The sequence below is a fragment of the Oryctolagus cuniculus genome, chromosome 11, assembly GCF_964237555.1.
Source record: "Oryctolagus cuniculus chromosome 11, mOryCun1.1, whole genome shotgun sequence".
Classification (NCBI taxonomy): Eukaryota; Metazoa; Chordata; class Mammalia; order Lagomorpha; family Leporidae; genus Oryctolagus; species Oryctolagus cuniculus.
The window spans coordinates 56,012,727-56,036,354 of record NC_091442.1 but is presented as its reverse complement, the minus strand read 5'-3'; the positions used below and the strand labels follow the sequence as shown (position 1 = coordinate 56,036,354).

The 23,628-nt window shown below is 55.1% G+C and overlaps 1 long non-coding RNA gene across 1 annotated transcript; it reads left to right on the top strand.

Moving 5' to 3' along the window:
* Positions 1-15,229: 15,229 nt before the first annotated feature.
* On the top strand, positions 15,230-22,953 carry LOC103348274 (uncharacterized). The gene is made up of 3 exons (XR_011380054.1): positions 15,230-16,005; positions 17,207-19,241; positions 22,683-22,953. It is a non-coding gene; the product is annotated as an uncharacterized lncRNA (long non-coding RNA).
* Positions 22,954-23,628: the final 675 nt, after the last annotated feature.

Below are 23,628 nucleotides of genomic sequence, written 5' to 3'. Positions count from 1 at the left end.
GGGAGCGGCGAGCCAGCTCGGCCGGCGGCCAGCTGCACCTTATCTGCGCGGCTGATGTCCAGGGCCGCATTCCGGACCTCTTACGGCATCACGGCAAATACCGACCTCAGGCCCCCAGAGCCAGCCCGCCCCTGCCCAGCGCGGCCAGATTCCTCAGCGGGTCTGGGCTAGGGGCGAGGGCTGGGCTGGGGGCAGGGTGGGAAGGGGAACGGGTGACAGATAGGCGAGTCCCAGAGGGGGCGGAGCGAGAAGCGCCGAGAACAAAGACGCGCGGGGCGGGGGGGGGACTTGGGCAGAGGGGCCCTGGCCGACAGGGACTGGCTCCCCTCCCCCCGGGCGCTGCATTCCAGCGTGCGGCCCGCGGCGGGGGGGCGGGAACCTGCGGGACAGGTTTCGCTCGGAGCAAACTGGGAGAGGGCTGGGTCAGCGCTTGGCTCGCCTCCCCGGGCCCAGAGCCGCCGTTCCGGGGCCAGGGCGATGGTGGCGAGATAGAGCATGAGGCCGGAGCCCTTTCGCGCTGCGTGCAGGAGGCAAAGATCTCACCCGGCCCGGAGGAGGGAGGTGTTTGGATCAGCAGTTGGGGTGTGGGCGTGAGGGCTGGAGCCCACGTGGCCAGGGACTGGCCCAGATGTGTTGGAGTAGGCGAGAGGTCGGCTCAGAGGAGAGGCTTGGGAGGGGGCTCTTCCCGAGAAGTCCCCACCTACTGGGCTCCAAGGGCTCAGGTGTCAGGGGCGGAGCCGATGAGCCGAGGAGGGCCCGGCGGCGCTCAAAGGAACGGGGATTCCCCCAAGCCCAGCCCTGCGTCCGGCCTAGCGCGCAGGGCGGGCTCCGGAAATCATTTAGGTTTACGTTTAGGTAATTAGGGACAGACAGGTGCCAGGAGCCAGGGCGGGGTGGGGGGCGCAAGACCTGCAGCCGGGGAGGCCGAGAAGAGGAGGGCTGGAGGGGGCGCACGATTGGGGTGCAGGGCCCAAGCTGACTCTGCAGACTTTGAGTCTCGGCCGGTGACCCCGCCCCATTTGGAGGCCCTGGTGCTGCCTGCCCAGGGTGGGAGGCAGGGGTGGGGGAGAAGGGGCGGGGGGGGGTGTGGGGACTTCTGAGGCCCTGGCACCTGGGGTGAGGGGGTCCCAGGAGGCGGAGGCGTCTACTCTCGCTGCCTGCACTGGGCTGGTCCCTGGGGGTTTAATCCCCAGGAATGAAGCAGAGAGGCGCTGAGCTGCCTGGGTGCTGGCGCCCAGGAGGAGCGGTTAAAGCCCCTGCCCCCCTGCCCTAGCCGCCTCCAGCAAAGCCCCGCCAGGCCCGGCCCTGCCTGTTCTGAACTCTTCTTCTCTTTCTGATCCTGGTGCCTTGGTGTCGCCCGCCTCACTCAGCTCCCACCGCGGGCTGCGGCACCTTGCCCCTGAGCTACAGGGTAGCAGCCACACAAGGGGACTTCAGAGCTGGTGGAAAATGGAAATAAAGCATACGTTTATTTTGGTGCAAAAGTATTTTGAAATTCACACTTTTTTTTTCATAGCATGCATTGGCAATAAACCTTAAAAAAATGATGTTCATGTTATTTGAAAGGCCAGGAAGAGAAAGAGAGATCTTCCATCTGCTGGTTTACTTGCCAAATGCCTGCCGCAGTGAGGGCTGGGCCAGCCTGAGCCAGGAACTCCATCCAGGTCTCCCAATCACTGGCCCTGGGGCCCTGGATGTGTTATCCATTACAGCAGAAGCAGAGCTGGGACTTGAAGCAGGCTTTCCAAAATAGGATGTGGTTGTTGCAAGTGATGGCTTAATCTCTGTGCAAAACACCTGCCCATGAACCTCAAAAAAATTATGCATGTATTTATTTGCGAGAGAGGGCTTCCCTCCATTGGTTCACTCCCAAATGCCAGTGACTGCCTGCCTGGGGGCCAGAGTCAGGAGCTGGGAATTCCATCCAGGTCTCCCGGGTGGGTGGCAGGAACCCAAGTACTTGAGCCATTACTCTTGCCTCCCAAAGTCTACACTGGCAGGGAGCTGGGGTGAGGAACTGAACCCAAGTACTACGTACAGTGTGGGGTGTGCGCCTCTTAACCACTCGGCTAAACACCTACTGCTGCCATGAACTTTGGAAGATGCCTCGTAATGCATGGATGTCAAGAGTTTTTGCGCGGAAATGAACTTTCCGAGGGGCCTGGCAGGTGCTGGAGGGGGGAGGCGGGGCGCAGGTGACAGTCCCCTGCTCCAGCCCTTGTGATTCCCTCCCTTGTTGTCTGCCCTGCCCACTCCCTTCCTTCCCAGTCTCCTTATGCCTCTGGCCGTCACCACCCTCTTAACTTTCTGCTCCCTGCGCGAATGGTGACCTGTCTCAGATTCATCCAGCTTGGGGTAGGCGTTGTGGTGACGGATTCAAGTCCTGGCTGCTCCACTTCTGATCCAGCTCCTTACTAACATGCCTGGGAAGCTGCAGAGGGTGGCCCAAGTATCTGAGTCCCTGCCACCCACTTGGGAGACCTGGATGGAGTTTCTGGCTCCTGGCTTCAGCCTGGCCGAGTCTTGGCCGTTGTGGGCATTTGAAGAGTTAACCAGCAGATGGAAGATCCTGCTCTTGCTCTCTATCGTTCTGCCATTCAAATAAAAAAGTAAATCTTTTTTTTTAAAGATTCATTTTATTTATTTGAAAGAATTACAGAGAGAGAGGTCTTCCATCTGCTGCTTCTCTCCCCAAATAACGGCAATGGCCAGAGCTGTGCCGATCCAAAGCCAGGAGCCAGGAGCTTCTTCCAGGTCTCCCATGCAGGAGCAGGGGCCCAAGCACTTGGGACATTCTCTACTGCTTTCCCAGGTCCATTAGCAGGGAGCTGGAGCAGAAGAGGAGCAGCCAGGATGCAAATCGATGCCCATATGGGATGCCGGCACCACAGGCAGAGGCTTAGCCTACTACACCACAGTGCCTGCCCCAAAAAAGTAAGTCTTAAAAAAAAAAAAAAAAAAAAAAAGCAGTCATCTAGCCAACCTGTCATGTCTCTGTCAGTCTTGTCTCCCTGGCTCTGACTTGGCAGATCTGTGAGCAGCTAGAAAAGCAAGGCAGGAGCCTGGGAGAGGCGTGGGGCAGGAGGCACAGGCAGCCCAGAGGCCTCTATGCATACTGGAAGGAGGCAGCCTGCTCGTCTCCTTGGCCGGGCGCCCTGGTACAAGTGAACACTCTGCATAGCCGTATGCAGGGGTTCTGTCTGGAGCTACCCATCCCCAGAACCCCCAGAAGACGTGGGTGGAAGCCAGGTACAGGAGAAGGAAAAAGACCAGAACAAGGAAGGGGCAGTCGGCACGGAGGGAGGAGGGAGAGACAGGAGAAAGAGAGGAGGCCCAGACCCCTTGTGGCTCCCAGGAAGAAGTGGGCAGAGAGGCAGGTGTGAGGAAAGCAGAGGGGATGAACCCACAGGGTCACTTTGCAAAGGGGCCCCGGAGCAGAGTCCTTCCAGCAAGCAGGGTGCTGTGGGCCAAGGCTGAGGACGGGTGGGGGTGGGGCTGGTGACTAAGTGGAGGCAGAGAATTTGCTATCAGGAAATTCGTAGTAGGGGAAGGAGGAAAAAGTGGGGAGATCAGGCTGATGGACAATTAAACAGCAGTGACAATGCACTGTGGCTGATGTTACCCTGGGGTGAGCTGGAGGAACCATGGAAGCTGGCCCCAGGAGCCCCTCATGCGGCCCACAACAGGAAGTGACACTTAAGCTGTCGCCTGAAAGTGATAGTCCTCGGTGGTGGCAGAGCTGGGGTTTGGCGCCTGTGACCTCCACATGCGGGTGCCTCTCCGCCAATCGGAAGAGCGGCGTGCACGTGGGAGGAGACGGGGTGACATGATGTGCTACGGGGTCACCCACATGGCACAGAAGAACGTGAGGATGAGTTTGGAGGTCCCAGCGCGGGTTACACAGTGTGGCGTTATGATGAGACCGACCACTCTTGCGTTCCGGGGCTGGGAGGGAGGAGAGCTGTCGACCTCACTGCCAGGGCGGGCATGAAGAAGCCCAGGCTTAAAACTGTGCCCTCTCGGCGGGGAAGCCAAGGCAAGCAGAGCGCCGGACAGCAGGTGTATGGAGAGCAAGGGCGGTGTGAGGCCTGGGACCTGGGTCAGAGCAGGAGACAAATGTCATTCAGGTGCTGGTTCGAGTCCTAGCTACTTGGTTTGCGATCCAGCTCCCTGCTAACGCACCTGGGAGGCAGCAGATGATGGCCCAAGTGCTTGGGCCCCTGCACCCATCTGGGAGATGGAGTTTCTGTCTTCCTCCCAGTAGAGCCCTGGCTGTTGTGGTCACTTGGGGAATGAGCCAGTAGCTGCTCCCCCTCCACCTCCCCCCACTCTCCCACTCCCTCTCCAGCTTCCAATCAGTCAATCTTTGAAAACAAATACAGAAAGTCAGATGCTGCTGTCCTGGAGCTCACAGTCCAGGCTGAAGACCTCACGGTGGAGGAATGCTGGGGTGGGGTTTTAGCAGATGAGTGAGAACCGGCTGGGAGACAGGGAGTTCCAGCTAGAACAGGCGGCACAGTGACCTACTGTTTCAAAGACGCTCTGACTTAATCACATAAAACTCTGAACCCGTGACCTACCCTCGTCTGTTCTTTCGTGTTGAAAAAATTGTATTGAGGCACAGTTTGCACACAGTAACATTTATCATTTGATTTACATTTTTCATCTGAAAGGCAGAATAAGGGGCCAGTTCTGTGGCGCAGTGGGTTAAAGCCTCGACCTACAGTGCTGGCATCCCTTAAGGGCACTGGTTCGAATCCCAGCTGCTCCACTTCCAATCCAGCTCCCTGTTAATGCACCTGGGAAAGCAGTGGAGGATGGCCCAAGTCTTTGGGCCCCTGCACACATGTGGGAGACCCGGAAGAAGCTCCTGGCTTTGGATTGGCTCAGCTCCAGCCAGTGTGGCCATTTGGGGAGTGAACCAGCGGATGGAAGACCTTTCTCTCTCTCTCTCTCTCTACCTCTCCTCTCTGTGTAACTTCAAATAAATAAATAAATAAATAACTTTCAAATAAATAAATAAATCTTTAAAACAAATAAAGGAAAAAGAGAGAAAGGCAGAGTGATAGGGAGAGAGAGAGAGCCTTCATCCACTGGTTTGCTCCCCCAAACAGCCACAACAGGCAGAGCTTGGCCAGGCTGAAGCCAGGAGACAGAGTTACCATCTGCTGGTTCATTCCCCAGATTTCTGCACTGGGAGGCGAAGTCAGGAGTGTGGAACCCCATTCAGGTCTCCCACGTGGGTGCAGGGCCCAAGCACTTGGGCCATCTTCTGCTGCTTTCTCAGGTGCATTAGAAGGAAGCTGGATCAGAAGTGGAGCAGCTGGGACTGAAACCGGTGGCCATAAGGGATGCCAGTGTTGCAGGTAGCAGCTTTGCCTGCTACACCACAGCGCCGGCCCCTGGAGTGGATAAGGTATGAGGTTGGTGTTTTGGGGGGCATATGGTTGTCTGATTGTCCCATACCACTTGTTGCGAATCCTGTTGCTCCAGGTGTTCTATTCCTGGCTTCTAGTGTGATTCATTGATGTCCATTTCTCTCCTGGCGGTAACGCTGTATCTTTATGGTAATCTTAAAAGCAGATTAGGTGAGTTCTTCAAATTTATTCTGCTTTTTCCAAAGGGCCTACTTCAGGCCTTTTGCTTTTTTTAATATACACTTTTAGAATCCATTTACTGATTTCTCTATAAACACCTACAGGGACTTTTGATTGGGGTTGTGTGAAGTTTATAGACCAGGGCAGGTGTTTAGCCTGGTAGTTAGGAAGCTGGTTAGGATGCCTGTATCTGTGTCAGAGAGTCTGTACCTGGCTCTGGCTCCTGACTCCAGCTTTGTGTTAGCACAGACCCTGGACTGCAGTGGCGACAGCTCGAGTGATTGGGTTCCTGCCGCCTGTCCAGGGAACCTGGATTGCATTCCTGGCTTTTGGCTTTGGCACTGGGGAAGTGAGCTAGCAGGTGGGGAGTTTGCTCTGTCTCTCTGCCTCATAAGTAAGTAAGTAAGTAAATAAATAAATAAATGATTTTTAAAAATATACAGATTGATTCAGAGAGAGTCAGCATCATTTTTCAAAAAGATTCCATTTGATGGGGTCGGCGCTGTGGCACAGTGGGTTAAAGCCCCAGCGTGCAGTGCCAGCATCCCATATGGGTGCCAGTTCAAGTCCTGGCTGCTCCACTTCCGATCCAGCTCTCTGCTATGGCCTAGGAAAACACTGGAAGGTGGCCCAAGTCCTTGGGCCCCTGTACCAACATGGGAGACCCAGAGGAGGTTCGAGGCTTCTGGCTTCAAATCAGCTCAGCTCTGGCTGTTGTGGTCATTTGGGGAGTGAACCAGCAGATGGAAGATCTCTCTCTCTCTCTCTCTCTCTTCCTCTCTCTCTCTCTGTAATTCTGTCTTTTAAATAATCCTAATCCTAATCCTAATCCTAATCCTAATCCTAATCATAAACAGATTCTGTTTGAAAGGAAGAGTGACAGAGAGGGAGAGACAGAGGGATCTCCCATCCACGGGTTCACTTCCCAGATGGCTGTGTTGGGCTAGGAGCCCAGAACTCCATCCAAGTCTCCCACATGGGTGGCAGGGGGCCCTAGCACTTGGGCCACCTTCCACTGCTTGCACAGGTGCTCAAGCAACTGCTTTCCCGGGCACATTAGCAGGGAACTGAATCAGAAGCAGTGCAGCTGGGACTTCCACCCTGCCATGGGATGCCAGGCATTGCAAGCAGCCGCTTAACCCACTGTGCCACAACGCCAGCCCAAAAAGTTAGCACCTTAACAACACTGAGTCTTCCAGTCTATGGACTCAGTGCCTCTTCTAATCGGATAGTTTTGCTATGGTTTCTCTCATTACTGTTTTGTGGTTTTCAACGTACAAATCTTGCATTTTTTTTTTTTTGCTAGTTTGATTGGAAGGTATTTTGTGTTTTCAAGCTGATTGTCAATGAGATTGCATTTCCAATTTCACTTTCCAGTGTTCATTGCTAGAATATAGAAATGTAATTGATTTTTATGGGTTGATCATTTGTCCTGCAGTCCTGCTAATAAGCTCTTATTAGTTCTAGCAGCATTTGTGTAGGTTCTTTTAGGTTTTTATTTCTTCTTTTTGTCTAATGAAAGTTGCATGCCTTTTATTACTTTTTCTTGACTTACCACCTTGTGTAGCCTCTCTTGCACAATGTTGACTAGCAGTGGTGTAACTGAGTATCTTTGCTTTGCTCCTGATTTTTTGAGTGACATTCTGATATTAGCTTTTGGTGTAGGTACTCCTCATCAGGTTGAGGAAGTTGCCACCCTCCTACTTGTAGTTTAACAGGAGTTCTTAATCATGCATTGACATTTACTTTTTTTTTAAGATTTATTTATTTATTTATTTATTTACTTACTTGAAAGAGTTGCACAAAGAGAGAAGGAGAGGCAGAGAGAGAGAGAGAGAGAGAGAGAGAGAGAGAGGTCTTCCATCCGCTGGTTCACTCACCAATTGGCCACAATGGCTGGAGTTGCATTGATCTGAAGCCAGGAGCCAGGAGCTTCTTCTGGGTCTCCCACGTGGGTGTAGGGGCCCAAGGACTTGGGCCATCTTCTACCACTTTCCCAGGCCATAGTAGAGAGCTGGATCAGAAGAGGAGCAGCTGGGACTTGAACTGGCACCCATATGGGATGCCAGCACTGCAGGAGATGGCTTTACCTGCTATACCACAGCACCGGCCCCAATGACTCAATTTCTTTAATACATACAGAATGGCTTGGGTTACCTTACTCTTTTGGCATGCATTTTGGTAGCTGGTGTTTTTTTAAGGAATTTGCCCATTTCATCACCTGAGTTGCCAAATTTATAAGCCACAAGCTGTTCACAGTATTCCTTTATTATCCTTTTCTATTCTTATCATTTCCCCCATCTTGTTTAGTTTAAAAAATTTAATTTGAGAAGGAGGTGAAGGAGGAGGAGGAGGGGGAGAGAGAGAGCGAGTGAGCCAGCTTCCGTCCGCTAGTTCACTCCTCAAATGCTGAAGACTTCAGACCCTGGCTGAGGCTGAAGCTGGAGCAGGGAGCTCCGTCACGGTCGCCCAAGAGTCCAGCTACTTAGGGTCAGCCTTGTGGTGCCGTGGGTTAAGCCCGGCCTGTGATGCTGGCGCCAGTTCTCGTCCCAGCTGCTCCACTTTGAATCCAGCTCCCTGCCGGTGGCCTGGGAAAGCCGCAGAAGATGGCCCAAATGTTTGAGCCCCTGCCACCCTGTGGGGGACCCCTTGAAGCTCTGGCTCCTGGCTTCTGCCTGGCCCAACCCTGGCCACTGTGGCCATCTGGGGAGCCAACCAGCGGATGGAAGACCTCTCTCTCCATCTCTCTCTCCCTCTCTCTCTGTAACTCTGCCTTTCAAATGAAGAAATCCGGGTTTGTTTGTTTGTTTTCAAAACCCAGCTAGTTGAGCTGCCACCACTGTCTCCTCCCAAGGTCTGTATTAGCAGGAAGATGCAGGCAGGGGTTGGGACCAGAAATGGAACCAGGCACTCCTGTGGGACACAGGCACCCACTAGCCCACCCCTCTTACTCTCCTTCCAGTATCCATAGGCTCTGCGGTAATGTCCCGGTCACCTCACTCACTACTCACTGCTGATTGGGCAATTGCGTCCTCATCCCTCCCTTCCCCCCTGCCCCCACTGTCAATCAATCTGGCTTGAAGTTTAACCATATCGATCTTTTCAAAAAAACCAGCTTTTGCTTTCATTGGCTCTCTACTGTTTTCCTGTGGTTTTTGTCATTGGTTTCTGCTCTTTTGTTTATTATTCCCTCCCCTCTGCTTGCATTAGTTTTCATTTGCCTGTTTTTTTTTTTTTTTTTAATCTGGGAGCTTAGGTTTTTATATCACGGCTTTTTTTGTTCTTTCTTGTAAGTGTTTAGTACTATACATTTGTAAGTACTGCTTTATCAGTATCATCCTAATTGCTCTTTAAATTATTTGCAAGGCAAAGAGAGAGAGTGGGAGGGAGAGAGAGAGAGAGAGAGAGAAAGAGAGACAGATCTCCCAACTGCTGGTTTGTTCCCCTGAATGCCTACAACAGCCAGGGCTGCCCTGGGTGGAAACTGGGAGCCAGAACTCTACCCTGGTCTCCTGTGTGGGTGGCGGTGACTCAGGTCATCAAGCCTTGGACTGCTGCCTCCCAGGGTGTGTATTAGCAGGAAGCTGGAATCGGGAGCAGAGCCTGGACCTGAGCCAGGCTCTGTGGAAGGGTTCGTGGGCATCCCGGGCACGTTGTCGTAACTGCTCGGTCCAGAGTCCCCTGCTGTGTCCCATAGTTTCTGATTTATTTCAAAGTATTTTTTTAAAATGCCCTTGCTACTTCTTTTTAAAAAGATTTGTTTATGTATTTGAAAGGCATAGTTACAGAGAGAGAGAGAGAGAGAGAGAGAGAGAGAGAGAGATTCTGTTTGCTGGTTCATTCCCCAAATGGTCACAACAGCTGGAGTTGAGCTGATCCAAAGCCAGGATCCAGGAGCTTCTCCAGGTCTTCCACACGGGTGCAGGGCCCCAAGCACTGGGGCCATCTTCCACTGCTTTCCCAGGCCACAGCAGAGAGCTGGATGGGAAGTGGAGCAGCCGGGTCTCAAACCACTGCCCATAAGGGATGCTGGCACTGCAGGCGGCAGCTTTACCTGCTATGCCACAGCGCCGGCCCCACTGTGACTTCTTTTTACCTAACGGTTATTTAGAAGGATGTGTTTAATTGCCAAATATCTGCACATTTTCCCAGATATTATTCTGCCTTTGATGACATCATATTTGTATGATTTCACTTCTTTTCAGTTTGATGACTTGTTTTTTCAACCCAGAATGTGATCTATCTTGACGAATGTTCTCATACCCTTGGAAAGAACGTGGATCCAGCGCTGGGTGAAGGTGGATTCTGCTATCACTGGGTGCAACTTTGTTTGTGTCAGTTAGGTCACATTGGTGGCTAGTGCTATTCAGGTCTTATGTATACTTGCCAATTTTTCAGCTGTTTGTCTTATCAATTACCAAGAGAGGAGTATTGAATTATCTAAGCATTATTTTCTTTTTTAACATTTTTTAAAATACAATTTCTTTTATTTAAAATTTATTTAGTTGAAAGGCAGAGTGAAAGAGAGGGAAAGGGGCTGGCGTTGTGGTACAGCGGGAAAGCCCCAGGCTGCAGTGCCGGCATCCCACGTGGGCTCTGGTTGGAGTCCCCACTGCTCCACCAGTGGATAGAAGACTCTCTCTCTCTAGCTCTGCCTTACAACTAAATAAATAAATCTTTTTAAAAAAAGAAAGAAAGCAAGAAAGAGAAGGAGAAAGAAGAAAAAAAATCAGAGAGATATCTTCCATTTGCTGGTTCATTCCCCAAATGGCTGCAAGAGCCTGGGCTGGGTCAGGCTGAAGCCAGGAGCCTGGAGCTCCATCCAGGTCTCCCACCTGAGCGGCAGGAGCCCAAGCCCCTGGCCGTTTTCTGCTGCTTTCCCAGGCACATTGGCAGGGAGCTGGATTGGAAGCAGCGCCGCTGGAACTAGAACTGGCTGTTAGATATGGGACGCCAGAGTTGTAAGTGGCGGCTTAAGCCACCGCACCACAATGCCAGCCCCTCCAAGTGTAATTTAGACGTGTCTATTTTTCTTTTCAGTTGTGTCAATTTCTGTTTTATGTTTCTAACAGCTCTGTGGGGGTGAGTGTTGTGTGTCCTGGGTTGAGCTGCTGCTTGTGATGCCTGCATCCCGTATTGGAGGGCCTGGATTCTGGTTCTGCCTCCACTTCCCACTCAGCTTCCTGCTGGTGTGCACCCTGGGAGGCAGCCACACGATGGTCCCAGCACGTGGGCCCCTGCCTCCCATGTGGAGACCTGGATGGGAGACCTGGCTGCTGCGGCCATCTGGGGAGTGAACCAGAGTGGATGGAAGATCTCTCTCTCTCTCTCTCTCTCTCTCTCTCTCTCTGACTTTCAGGTAAATGAAATAAAAAACCTTGGAGGCCAGTGCTGATGGCTGTTGACGCCTGCGATGCTGGCATCCCCTATCAGAGCGTAGGTCCTAGGCTCTACTGCTCGGCTTCCAGTTCAGCTCCTGCCAATGCACCTGGAAAAGCAGCAGGTGGTGGTGTGAGGAGTTGGGCCCCTGTCACCCATGTGGGAAACCAGGATAGAGCTCCTGGCTCCTGGCTTTGGGCTGATCCAGGCCTGGCGTGTGTGGCCATTTGGAGAGTGAGCTAGCACACGACAGATCTCTCTCTCTCTCCCTCTATCTTAACTCTGCCTTTCCAATAAATGAAGAACTCTTTAAAAAAGAGGCTAAGGAGCTCTGTTGTTGGAGGCGTGCACACTGGGTCTGCTCACCCTGACGCCGTGGCCGCTTCCAGCGTGTGCTCCAGCTGTGTTCCCGTGGTCCTTCCTTGTTTTGGAGCCCCCCCACCCCACCCCACTGCTGTCGCCCTAAGTTGTCATCACATCATCATCTCTCTCTCTTTTTGAAGATTCATTTATTTGTTTAAAAGGCAGAGTTACAGAGAGGCAGAGACATAAAGAGAGAGAGAGAGAGGTCTTTCATCCGCTGGTTCACTCCCCAGATGGCTGCAATGGCCGGAGCAGGGCTGATCTGAAGCCAGGAGCCAGGAGCTTCCTCCAGGTCTCCCACACAGGTGCAGGGGCCCAAGGACTTGAGCCATCTTCTACTGCTTTCCCAGGCCATAGCAGAGAGCTTGATCAGAAGCAGAGCAGCTGGGACTAGAACCAGTGCCCATATAGGATGCTGGCACTGCAGGCAGTGGCTTTACCTGCTACGCCACAGTGCTGGCCCCCAAATTATTCTTAATATAAAATAATTAGGTCCTGGGCCTGGTGCTATAGTATAATAGGTTAAGCCTCCTCCTGTGGTACTGGCATCCCATATGGGCACTGGTTCAAGTCCCAGCTGCTCCACTTCTGATCCAGCTCCCTGCTAATGCTCCTGGGAAAGCAGTGGAGGATGGCCCAAGTCCTTGGGCCCCTGCCCCCACATGGGAGACCTGGAGGAAGCTCCTGGCCCCTGGCTTTGGATCGGCACAGCTCTGGCCATTGCAGCCATTTGGGGAGTGAACCAGCAGATAGAGGATTTCTTTCTGTCAATAACTCTGACTCTCAAATAAATCTTAAAAAAAAAAAAAAAAAAAAGCAAAAAGAAAAATAGAATCGAGGGCCGGCGCCGCAGCTCACTAGGCTAATCCTCCGCCTGGGCACCAGCACACCGGGTTCTAGTCCCAGTCGGAGCACCAGATTCTGTCCCGGTTGCTCCTCTTTCAGTCCAGCTCTCTGCTGTGGCCCAGGTATGCAGTGGAGGATGGCCCAAGTACTTGGGCCCTGCACCCCATGGGAGACCAGGAGAAGCACCTGGCTCCTGGCTTCGGATCAGGGCGGTGCGCCGGCCGCAGCGGCCATTGGTGGGGGGTGAACCAATGGAAAAGGAAGACCTTTCTCTCTGTCTCTCTCTCTCACTGTCCACTCTGCCTGTCAAAAAAAAAAAAAAAAAAAAGAGTAATAGAATCGAATTATTCTTTTTTAATGGTAAAGACCCAGAACCTGGAGGCAGCGGACGAGGCCCTCCCCTTCCCCATCTGCTCCTGCACCTGTCTCCCTCTTGATTCCAGTCTCCTGACCCAGGGTCTTGGCACAGGCAACTCCCCACTCCGGATCATTCTCTTCCCTCCTTACAGCGTCTTCTGCTAACTTACTCTTCCTTCGTATCTGAGTCCAAGTATTCTTACTCCCTCAGGGAAGTTCCCTGCCTCCTCCAGGTCTGGGCCAGGCGCCTTTGTCCTCTCACAAAGATCACGTTTCTCTTGTTAACATGATTTATAGTATGGGGCTGGTGTTGTGGCATCCTGGCATCCCGTGTGGATGCCGGTTCAAGTCCTAGCTGCTCCACTTCCGATCCAGCTCTCTGCTATGGCCTGGAAAAGCAGCAGAAGACGGCCCAAGTCCTTGGGCCCCTGCACCCATGTGGGAGACCCGGATGGAATGCCTCGCTCCTGGCTTCATTTGGGGAGTGCAGCCATTTGGGGAGTGAACCAGTGGATGGAAGATCTCTCTCTCTCTCTGCTCCCCTTTCTCTCAGTAACTCTGCCTTTCAAATAAATAAATAAATCTTTAAAAAATACATGTTGGTGAGATCGTTCTAGCTGGCTATAATGAAGGGACAAGAGTGGAGGTTACTGAGCCCAGTGGGCGAGTGATGACGAGTGCTCTGACCGAGAGAACCCGCGGAAGGCAGCGAAGAAGACTCGGGAAATGTAGAGGATGGAGGGCTGGCCTTGGTGTCTAACAGGGTGTACAAAGAAGCAGCGCACAGCAGCGACAATGGCCCACAGCTCTGCGCACGGGGATGTTCCAGGCCTGACTCCACCGGCTGTACACATCCCGCCTTTTCACCCTCACAACCCCCCAGCGACGCAGGCTCCAGGACCACCCCCAGGATGTGTGTGTGTGTGTGTGGGGGGGGCTCCAGCCCTCCCTCTCCTGTTGTCTACCAATGATGTCACTCTGAGACCTGTAGAGGGACAGCCAGGGGATGACTGCAGCTCCCATGAGTACCTGCAGATGTGGGTCTGGAGCCATTGCCCCCCTGGCTATGAATGCGATCAGCTAGAAGGAGCCTGACTTTCAAGGCCAAGATTCTTTTTTTTTACCCCCAAAGATTTATTTGAAAGGCAGAGATACAGAGAAAGGAGGGGATGGAGAGAGAGAGAGAGAGAGAGAGAGAGAGAGAGAGAGATCCATCAAGTGTTTCACTCCCCAAATGGTCACAACAGTCAGGGCTGGGCCAGTCAGAAGCCAGGAGCCAGGAGCTTCTTCCTGGTTTCCCACATTGGGGCAGGTGCCAAAGCACTTGGGCCAAATTCCACTATTTTCCCAAGTGCAGTAACAGGGAGCTGAATTGGCACAGTGAATTAAGCCTCCACCTGCGGCACCAGCATCCCATATGGCTGCTGATGGTTCGTGTCCCGACTGTTCCACTTCCAATTCAGCTTCCTGCTAATGCACCTGGGAAAGCAGCGGAAGATGGCCCAAGTGCTTGGGGCCCTGCACTCACATGAGAGACCCAGATGAAGCTCCTGGCTTCTGTCTTTGGCCTGGCCCTGAGTGTCACAGCCATCTGCGGTATGTACTAGTGGATAGAAGGCCTCTGTCTGCCGGCGCCGCAGCTCACTAGGCTAATCCTCTGCCTGCGGCACCAGTACCCCAGGTTCTAGTCCCGGTTGGGGCGCTGGATTCTGTCCTGGTTGCTCCTCTTCCAGTCCAGCTCTCTGCTGTGGCCTGGGAAGGCAGTGGAGGATGGCCCAGGTCCTTGGGTCCTGCACCCGCATGGGAGACCAGGAGGAAGTACCTGGCTCCTGGCTTCGGATCAGTGCAGTGCGCCGGCAGTAGCAGCCATTTGGGGGGTGAACCAATGGAAGGAAGACCTTTCTCTGTCTCTCTCTCACTGTCTAACTCTGCCTGTCATAAAAAAAAAAAGGCCTCTCTTTCTCTCTGTCTCTGCCTCTCTCTTTCTCTGTAATCTTAAAAAAAAATGGTGGGGGCAGCAATGGAGACCCTTCTGGGCACCGAGCAACTTTGTTGACTGGCAGAAGGGAAAAGGTGACAGGGTCACCTGTGCCCCACACCTGCTGCCCTGGTCTCCCCTGCCCTCCGAGGGGGCTCCCTCTTATCCTTCAGAAGCCATCTCCATTCTTCCTTAGTTGACACCCCCACACAGCCCCCGGCCCGGCTGCCTCCGTTCCAAGAGCCCCCAGGCCCCGCCTTCCTCTGGAGTCTGTCTCTTCTCAGTAGAGAAGGCCCACAGGTGGGGCTGGGAGGGGCGCGAGGACCTGTGCACCTGTGAAATGGGCATCCGCCCCCAGGCTCCCAGGTCAGGCTCTGCCCACCAGGGGGTGCTCGATCAGAGGAGGCCCTGCTGGCACGGCCCGGCTGCCGGCCCGGTTCCTGGGAGCTGCCAGCAGGGCCCGCTGGGTCTGGCCCGCAAGACTCCACCCCCAATCAGGACCTTTGCCCCAGCCCTGATGGCTCTGGCCTCCGTTGCCATGGCTACTCCTTCATTTGGGGAATAAACAGAGCTCTTGCTCCTCCGGTCCAACTCACTGACACCCAACTGTCTCCCATGGGGCTGGCTGGAATTTCAAGTGTCCAGCCACCCCCTCAGTCCCCAGGGGAGGCCCAAGGACGGTGAGTCACCAAATTTAGGTCCCTTTCCACCCCCTCGTGCCCCATCTATGTGCTGCTGGTTTGAGTTGGGGCGGACGGAGGGCTGGGACTCACCTGGACCCATTGGCCGCACCGGGGTCTGGATTACCCGCCGCGGGGGAGTTGTTTCTGGCCTGGGGTGGCCTGGTTTCAACCCTTGGTATCCCTGAAAGCAGTCACAGCTTCTTTCTTGTCTTCTGGATCCTTCGAGTGGGGGGTGGGGACAGAGGAAAAAAGGAAGGGAGGGGAAGGGAGGGGGGCTCAGACTCCCCAGGGTAAGACTGAATTCATTCATTCATTCAGTGAATCGAAGCAGCTCCTGGGCTGGCCGCTGAGGCAGACCCAAGAGGCCTGCTTTTTAGGGAGGTGTTTTGGTGCCTGGTGCCAGGGCCACCACTTGCTGGCCAGGCTGCGTCTCGGAGCCTTGGGTTCCCGATCTGTGACCGAGGACAGGAAATGCTGACCTGCCAAGGTCACTGTGAGGACCCAAGGGAGCAAATAGGAAGAGCGTGGCCTCAGCTGTCCATGTTCAGTGCAGGGTTGGTGGCCGCCCCCGGGGTTTACAATCAGGGAGGGAACTCGGCCGTGCCCAAGGGCAAGCAGCACCCAGCCCAGGGGTGGGGATCAAAGGCTGGCTCCCGGGGTCTCTTGGGAGCAGCCACTTACAGCAGTTACAGCAGGCATGACTGGGGCAGGCTTGGTGGGGGAGGGGCCAGGTGTATGGTTTTCATTCAGTAAATGTTTGCAGAATGAATGAGGTGTCCTGGAGCCAGGGCCTGCGGGAAGGGTAAGGTTTCAGCAGGTGCAGGTGGGGGTGGGGAGGGTGCCGCAGGAAGAAGGGCAGGGGTGGGGTGGGGAGGGCAGCTGGTACCAGGTAGGGAAGGCTCAGCCTCAGCTGGCCAGTGAGGAATTTGACCTTTATTCCTTTATTCTGGAGGCAGTGGGGAAGGGAGAGGATCAAAGCGGTGTTTGTAGATCAGTGCGGCTGGGCACCAGTGGGGCATCTGGGAGTGGGTGGCTGGGGGAGGGGGGACAGGGACAGGCCCACCCCGGGCAGAGGGAGAGTGTGGACGTGTCCAGGAGGCTCAGGCAGCCCCCCCACCCAGGGGCTGTTTCGCACCTGCACGAAGTGAGGAATTTCTCGGGGGTGCAGGGAGCGAAGGAAAACACTACCTCCTTTCTCCTCCTTAGCACCCGGCTCAGGGCTCTGGACATCGGCTTGGGAGGGAGGAGGCGGCTAGGCCGGCTGCCTGCTCCCACTGCTGGCAAGGCCTTGAATGCTGGGTGGGCGAGAGAGGGTAGCAGGCCGCACACCCAAGAGCCCGTCCCAGAGTGAGAATGAAGGCGACAGACCCAGAGCCCACGGGTCGGGACAGGATTCTGATCTGAGGCTGCCTACAGGACACGGGGTATCCCCCCGACCTGTGAGGCCCCATCCTCCTGCCCCTACCTCCATCAAACAGGCTCCCGGTTCACTTCTGACAGATCGCACGGATCGCACGTCCCAGGGTGATCTGGGCACGCAGCAGGGGCCCGCTGCCCGCCCCCAGCCCTGAGTCAGCCTCAGCTTCCAGAAGCCAGAGACGGCTCTCCTAAGCGCTGTTGGAGGCGGGGGCGGTGGCGATAAGGCTGATAGCCCCCGCCTGGCTCTGTCTGACTCAGCCTTTCCCAGGAATTCACAGGAAATCACAGAATAGGCCTGGGAGCCCCATTCCAGAAACCTGCTCAGCACCTCCTGCCTCACCCTGGCCTGCTGCCCCCTCCCCCACACCCTCAGCCTGATCACCCTCTGCAGTGCGGGCAGGCCTGGCCCTGTGTGGGACCCTCCTGTTTCAAAGGCTCTGCCCCCTGCCCCAGGCAGAAAGAAGGGTCAAGAGAATCATTTCTGGGGCTGGCACTGTGGTACAGCGGTTTAAGCCGTGAGCCTGCAGTGCCGGCATCTCTTACGGATGCCGGTTTGAGTCCCAGCTGCTCTATTTCCGATCCAGCTCCTGGCTAATGAGCATGGGAAGGCAGTGGAGGATGGCCCAAGTCCTTGGGCCCCTGCACCCACGTGGCAGAACCGGAAGAAGCTCTTGGCTCCGCCCTGGATGTTGTGGCCACTTAGGGAGTGAACCAGCGGATGGAAGACCTCTCTCTCTCTCTGTCTCTCTCCTCTCTCTCCTCTCTCTGCCTCTCCTTCTCCCTCTGTGTAACTTTCAAGTAAATAAATAAATTAAAAAAAAATAATAATCAGAGTGTGCATTTGGTGTAGCTGTTACGACACCTCTTAGGACGCCCACAACCTGTGTTGGAGAACCTTGGTTCGAATCCCGGTTCTGCTTCCAGTTCCAGCTTCTTGCGCCCTCAGAGGCAGCAGGTGGCGGCTCAAGGAGCTGCGTCCCTGCCTCCCATGTGGGCGCCCCGATGCAATTCCACACTCCCAGTTTTGACCTGGCCCGGTCCTGGCTGTGGTGGGCATTTGGAGTGTGTCTTTCAAAGAGAGAAAATTAATTTAGTAATTTCAACAATCAAGGATCTAATCCCCACTACGACTGGATGTGGAGGTCAAGCGTCCCTCCCCTTTGGGACACAGAGAGGAGAAGTGACACTTTCCCCGTCACAGAGTTAGAGACCTGGTGGAGAGGAGAATCAAGCTGGGATAGGATCCTCAAATTTGCTTTCCTGCTGCTCCACATTGTCCCAGGAATTGTGTAAAGAGAATCCTGCCTGGATTTGTTTAATTCTAGTCACGCATCCGAGAACAGTTGCTTCTCGTCACAAATTCTGGAGGGCTCTGGAGGAGGTCACAGCTCTGCAGAGAGGGAGGAGCCTAGGACCAGGGAGGGGGCAGAGCCCGGGGGGGCTCCTCAAGCTGCCCTTCGTCAGTCGCTGGGCCCTCGGCTGCCCGGGTCAGCGGGGAGCTTCTGCAGGCCTTCCGGGAGGCACCTCCTTTCTCCAGGGGTGCCGGCTGGCCGCAGGCATATCTTGCCCAGCCAGGGAATCTGCAGTCCCGTCTCCTGACTCCCGCTGCCTGTCTCTGGCGAGCCCCAGCGCAGGGGGAAAGGTGACTCTGGGTGGCCGCCAGGAGAGCTGGCCGCCACTCTGACTCTACGCTTAGGCTGACCTTAGGAAATGTGTGGAAAGTTCTGGAGCTTCCGTATCCTTGGCTGTAAAATGAGGCTGTGTGTACTTTCCTCGTGGGTTTCATTGTGAGGATTTAGTGGGGTTGTAAAAGTCCCAGGGAGTGCCTGGCATAGCCGTCCTCTAGGGACAGGGGGAAGGGAGGAGCCAAGAGGCTGCAGGGTCAGTGCCGGAGTGCCTGCAGCTCAGGCTACCTTGCAACCTTTAGGCTAGGTCCTCGGCTCTAAAATGCATAGGACACGTCTTCCTTCATAGCTCCGGCACGAACAAAACTGTAATCAGCACCTTAGGAGAACTCCTTGGCCCGGGAATTGCCTAGGCTTACGTCCAGCTCTGGGAAACCCAGGTCAGAGCTCAGAGCGCACAGTGCAAGGCTGCAGGCTAGAGGACTAGAGGGAGAAGCCTGGGAGCGCGAGGCTGCCTGGAGGGCTTCCTGGAGGAGGTACCAGAGGCTGCAGGGGCAGAGAGGGAGGCCAGGCGGAAAGAGAGTTTGCGTAGGAGCTGACAGCCGAGTGGAAGAGGATGCAGCCCTGGGGGAGCTGGGGGTGGAGGGTTCCTGTGGGAGATGTGGGAGCCGCCGGCCTGGCACTTTGCCTTCCGGTGCCACTGAACACTGAGCAGGAGGCTCTGGTCTGGGAAAGAGATGGCTTTCCCTCCTCTGCCTCCCATGTTCTAGAAGCTACTTCTGTTGCTCAGGCTTCTCCCAGTGCTCCCTGGCCGGTCACCTGGGCAGGAGAGAGGCTGGGGTGTGGCCCTGGGGAGTGGGTGTCTCAGCCTGGAGTTTGGTGAGGAATGTAACAACGCAGAATGCCGTGGTGTTGCCATGGCAGCGAGCCCAACACATCCTGGAGGCAAAGCTGGCTTGAGCTGGCCCAGGCCCAGCCCCTACTCACTGTCCAGGTCAGCAGATTGTTTCTCCAGGACCTATGCATGGGTCACTGTGTCAATCGTGTCCATGTTTGGACTTGTCTTAGCCCTTACAGTCCAGGGAAGCTGGGAGACTGTCTCCGCCTCCCTCTCTCTCTCTCTAAGATGTATTTATTTATTTGAAAGTCATAGCTAGAGGGCAAAAGGGAAAGACAGAGAGAAAGAGAGAGGGGAGAGAGGTCTTGATCTGCTGGTTCACTCCCCAGATGCTTGCAACGACCAGGGCTGGGCCAGGCTGAAGCCAGGAGCCAAGAATTGCATCTCGGTTTTCCACATAGGTGCCAGGAGCCCAGGTGCTTGGGTCATCATCCATTTCTTTCCCAGGTGCATTGGCAGGGGGCTGGATCGGAAGCTGAGCAGCCAGCAGTGGCACTGTTAGGGAGGAAGTTAGAAATTAGCCTATGTGTACGCGAGGGCCCTAAGGACAGCAAAGCACTCCTTGGAAGCAGCCCTGTATTGTACACCGCAGAGTCCTGCCCAGGCCCTGATAGATTTCAGGAGGCCCCAGCCTTCCCCCAGGGAGGGGCCCTAAGGGAATGCTCTTCCACGCAAACCCTTTGTCCAGGAGAAGAGAGAGAGGGAAGGAGAGACAGCGGGGTGCACTGGCCTCCTTGCCCTCTAAGCCCCAGTGTGAGCGCAGACTGTACGCTCAGCGCTCAGCGCTCGCCTGAGCCGCCCCCCGGCCTCCAGCAGACCGGGGACCCCGGCTTTCCCTGTCTGAATGATTGGGCACTCTCTCTCCCCCTGACTCTGTCTGGAGAGGTGCACGTCTGTTCTCACGGATGCCCTGCCCCCTTGCTGACCCCTCTGCCTCACGTCTGGGTTCTTCCTTGCATGAACACCAGGACCTATTCCACTCCTCTCTGCTGACAGAACGGGGGCTCGGATGTGGGATGCTGAAGTCGCAAGCAACTCCAGCTGCTGGGTGCTTCTAATAGTGTGGCCAGGGCAGCCAACGAGACAGCAGGTGCTAGCCTTGGGGAGCTCTCCAAGTCCCTCAGGTAGCCCCAACACGGGACAGGTAATCTGGATGAGTGAGTGTCCTGTTTCTACTCTGGGTTATCGACTTGATCGCTCCTCTTAATGAAGAACATTCAAAGACTGCTCTTGATGACCGGACAGCAGGGCCAGCGCTGTGGCCTCGTGGGTTAAGTTGCTGTGTCTGACGCCGACATCCCATGTGGGTGCCAGTTCAAGTTCAGGCTGCTCCACTTCCAATCTGGCTCCCTGCTGATGCACCTGGGGAAGCAGTAGAAGATGGTCCAAGTGCTTGGGCCCCTGCACCCACGTGGGAGACCCGGAAGAAGCTCTGGCTCCTGGCTTCAGCCTGGCCCATCAATGGCCGTTGTGGCCATTTGGGGAGTGAACCAGCGGATGGAAGATCTCTCTCTGTCTCTCCTTCTCTCTCTGTAACTCTGCCTTTCAGATAAATAAAAACATAATAACAATTGGACATCATCTCTCCACGACAGGATTAGACTTGGGTTCAGAGTCTAACTCCGTCACACCAACTGAAGACCCCGGAGTGTCAGTTTTCTTATCTGTAAAATGGGGTAATGCTACCTCCCCCTGGGTTATGTTAGGACTAGGAGTAACCTGCGGGAGAGCTCTGACGCTTCAAAGGAACTCAGTCGGTGAGAGCCACCTCTATCGTCATCCTTCCGCCCATCACCGCCGCCACCGGTCAGCAGCAGCAGGGCAGGGTCTTGGGCTGAGTTCGAGAAGGGGGGTGAGCATGGGGGGCAGGGCTCCATTTGCATGGCTGGCTCCCTGGCACCTGGATTTGCAAAGTTCTGGTTTGCATGCAGGCAGAGTTTTGCCTGTTATCTCCTTATGGCTCTCCTAGAGACCCCTCCTCCTAGTCCCGCTGTCACCTCAAACTTCTTTGCACCCTCCACACCTCAACACCTCTGAGCCCCCACCGGTGGGCCAGGCAGGCACTGCAGAGAACAGGAAGTGCCCGGGACACTGCCCTGTCTGCAAGGAGGTTGCCGTATCAGACACGTGTTTCAGAGTGGTGCTGGTCACATGGCCTCGGTGCGGGTGGTGAAGACCATGCGGGATGGGGGAAGCTGCGTGGGGTGAGGCTGCAGGGCAGGCAGGGCACGGGCAGCGAGGGGTGCTGGGAGCCGTAGTCACAGGGATCGGAAGCCCACGGGGGCCAGGCCCAGGCCCCTTCTCTCTCACCCATGTCAGCCCGCTGAGCTGCTCGTTACGCGCATTCAAGGCCTGGTGGACGCGGGCACTGTGTCCCTGGCAGAGTCTCTGAGTTTAGACGTAGTGCACATAGTAGGCCCTCAGCAGCACACATGGCGGTTTTAAGGCAGCCCCGTGGCGGGAGAGATGTGCAAAGCCAACGAGGCAAGGGCGACCCCTTTACTCTGCAGCGTCTGCTCTCGGATGCCTGGAGGGGCTGTCCTGTCTCCGAGAAGCTGGCGCTGAAACTGCTGGGCTGAGCGCGGCGGTGAGGGTAAGCCCCGTGGCCCACGGCCAGGTGCATGCACCAGTCTGGCTGGAGCACAGGGTGCCCAGGTGCAGCAGGTAGCTAACCGGAAGTGCATCTGTGAATCACTCTGGACTCACAGCCCTGCAGTCAAGGGCCACATCCTGTTGGCTGTGCCCCATGCCTCCCCACCCCGCCCAGGTCACCTCTAGTTTTGTCCCTTGCACCCAGCGCCTTACTTTCCAAGCTCCGCCTGCCCAGGGCCTCTCCCGCCCCCCTCTGAGGTCCTACAGCCTGCGCTGAATCTCTTCTTTATCTGAGACCCAGACTGTGTTGACAAGGCACAGAAGGCGGACTTGGGGCAGGTAGAATCTGTATTTATATGAGGGCTCCATGTGGACGCTGCTATCTTTACATCTCTGTATTTCCGGGTCTTTATCTGTGTACTTTCGCATGAATGGATGTAACAAGCAGCTGTCATTTCTGCCTGTATGGACAAAGAGAATCCCATCTTTTTGCGCCCCCCCCCCCCCGCCTTATTTATTTGTTTGAAAGGCAGAGTTTCAGAGAAGGAGAGGCAGAGGCAGAAAGAGAGACAGAGACAGAGAGATTTTCCATCGCCTGGGTCATTCCCCAAACGGCCACAACAGCCAGGGCAAGGCCAGGTGGAAGCCGGGAGCCAAGAGCTCCTTCCAGGTCTCCCACATGGGTGCAGGGGCCCAAACACTTGGGCCATCCTCCGCTGCTTTCCCAGTTGTATCAGTAGGGAGCTGGATTGGAAGTGGAGTAGCCAGGTCTCAAACTGGTGCCCACATGGGCTGCTGGTGCTGCAGGCGGCAGCTTTACCAGCTACGCCGCAGCCCCCGCCCCTTGCCCTGACTTCTGTACTGGGTGGGGCTGACTGCTCCTCCCTTGGGGCCTGGCGCCTGCCTTGGTTCTAATGCAAACAGCATTCTGTTCCCTCGTCACAGGCATTGGCTCAGAGATACGCAGCCTGAAGACTCAGCCTGGGACCATCAGCTGGAAGCATCGGGAGAGATGCACTCCCGCGGTGGCCGGCCTTGTCACAGAGTGAATGTGACCTGTCCCAGGATGAAACCACAGCAGAGGGAGACAGAGCTGAGAGAAGTGGAGAAAGTGGTCCTGGTGACGTCACTGAGCCCTCACCTGGCTAGGCTGAGAGCTGGATGCGCCCCTGAACCTCCCAACTTCGGGAGCTAATAAATGATGTCTTGTGCTGCAGGCTGTTTGAGATGGATATGGGGAGTCCTGGGCAGGAGCACGCCTTTAGTTAGCCTGGTGGGGAACATGCCCACATCCCCACTGGAGTATCTGGGTTCGACTCCTGGCTCTGATAAACACGTGGGAGCCCTGGATTGAGTTTCTGGCTCCTGGCTCCTGGCTCTGGCCCCAGCCCAACACCGGCTGTTGTGGGCATTTGGGGTATAAACCAACAAGAGGGAGACTGTCTCTGAATCCGTCCTTCTAATAAGTTTCTAAAAAAAAGTTAGAGTCAAATTCAAAGATAAAATGAAGGGGCTGGTGTTGTGGTGCAGCAGGTTAAGCCACGGCTTGTGACACCAGCACCCCACAGCGGAGTGCTCCTTCGCGTCTTGCCTTCTCCCCCTCGGATCCAGCTCCCTGCTAAGGTGCCTGGGAGAGCAGCAGAGGATGACCCACATACCTGGGCCCCTGCACCCTCCTGGGAGACCCAGATATGGAGTTCCTGGCTCCTGCTTCTACCTGGTCCAGCCCTGTTATGGGCATCTGGGGAATGAACCAGTGAACAGAAGAGCCCCCCCTTTCTTTCTCTACCCCTTTCTCTGCCAATCTCTGTTGCTCTGCCTTTCAAAAAATAAATAAGTCTTAAAAAAATAAAAACACTTGCTAAAAAAAAATACCTGCTTGGGAGCCACA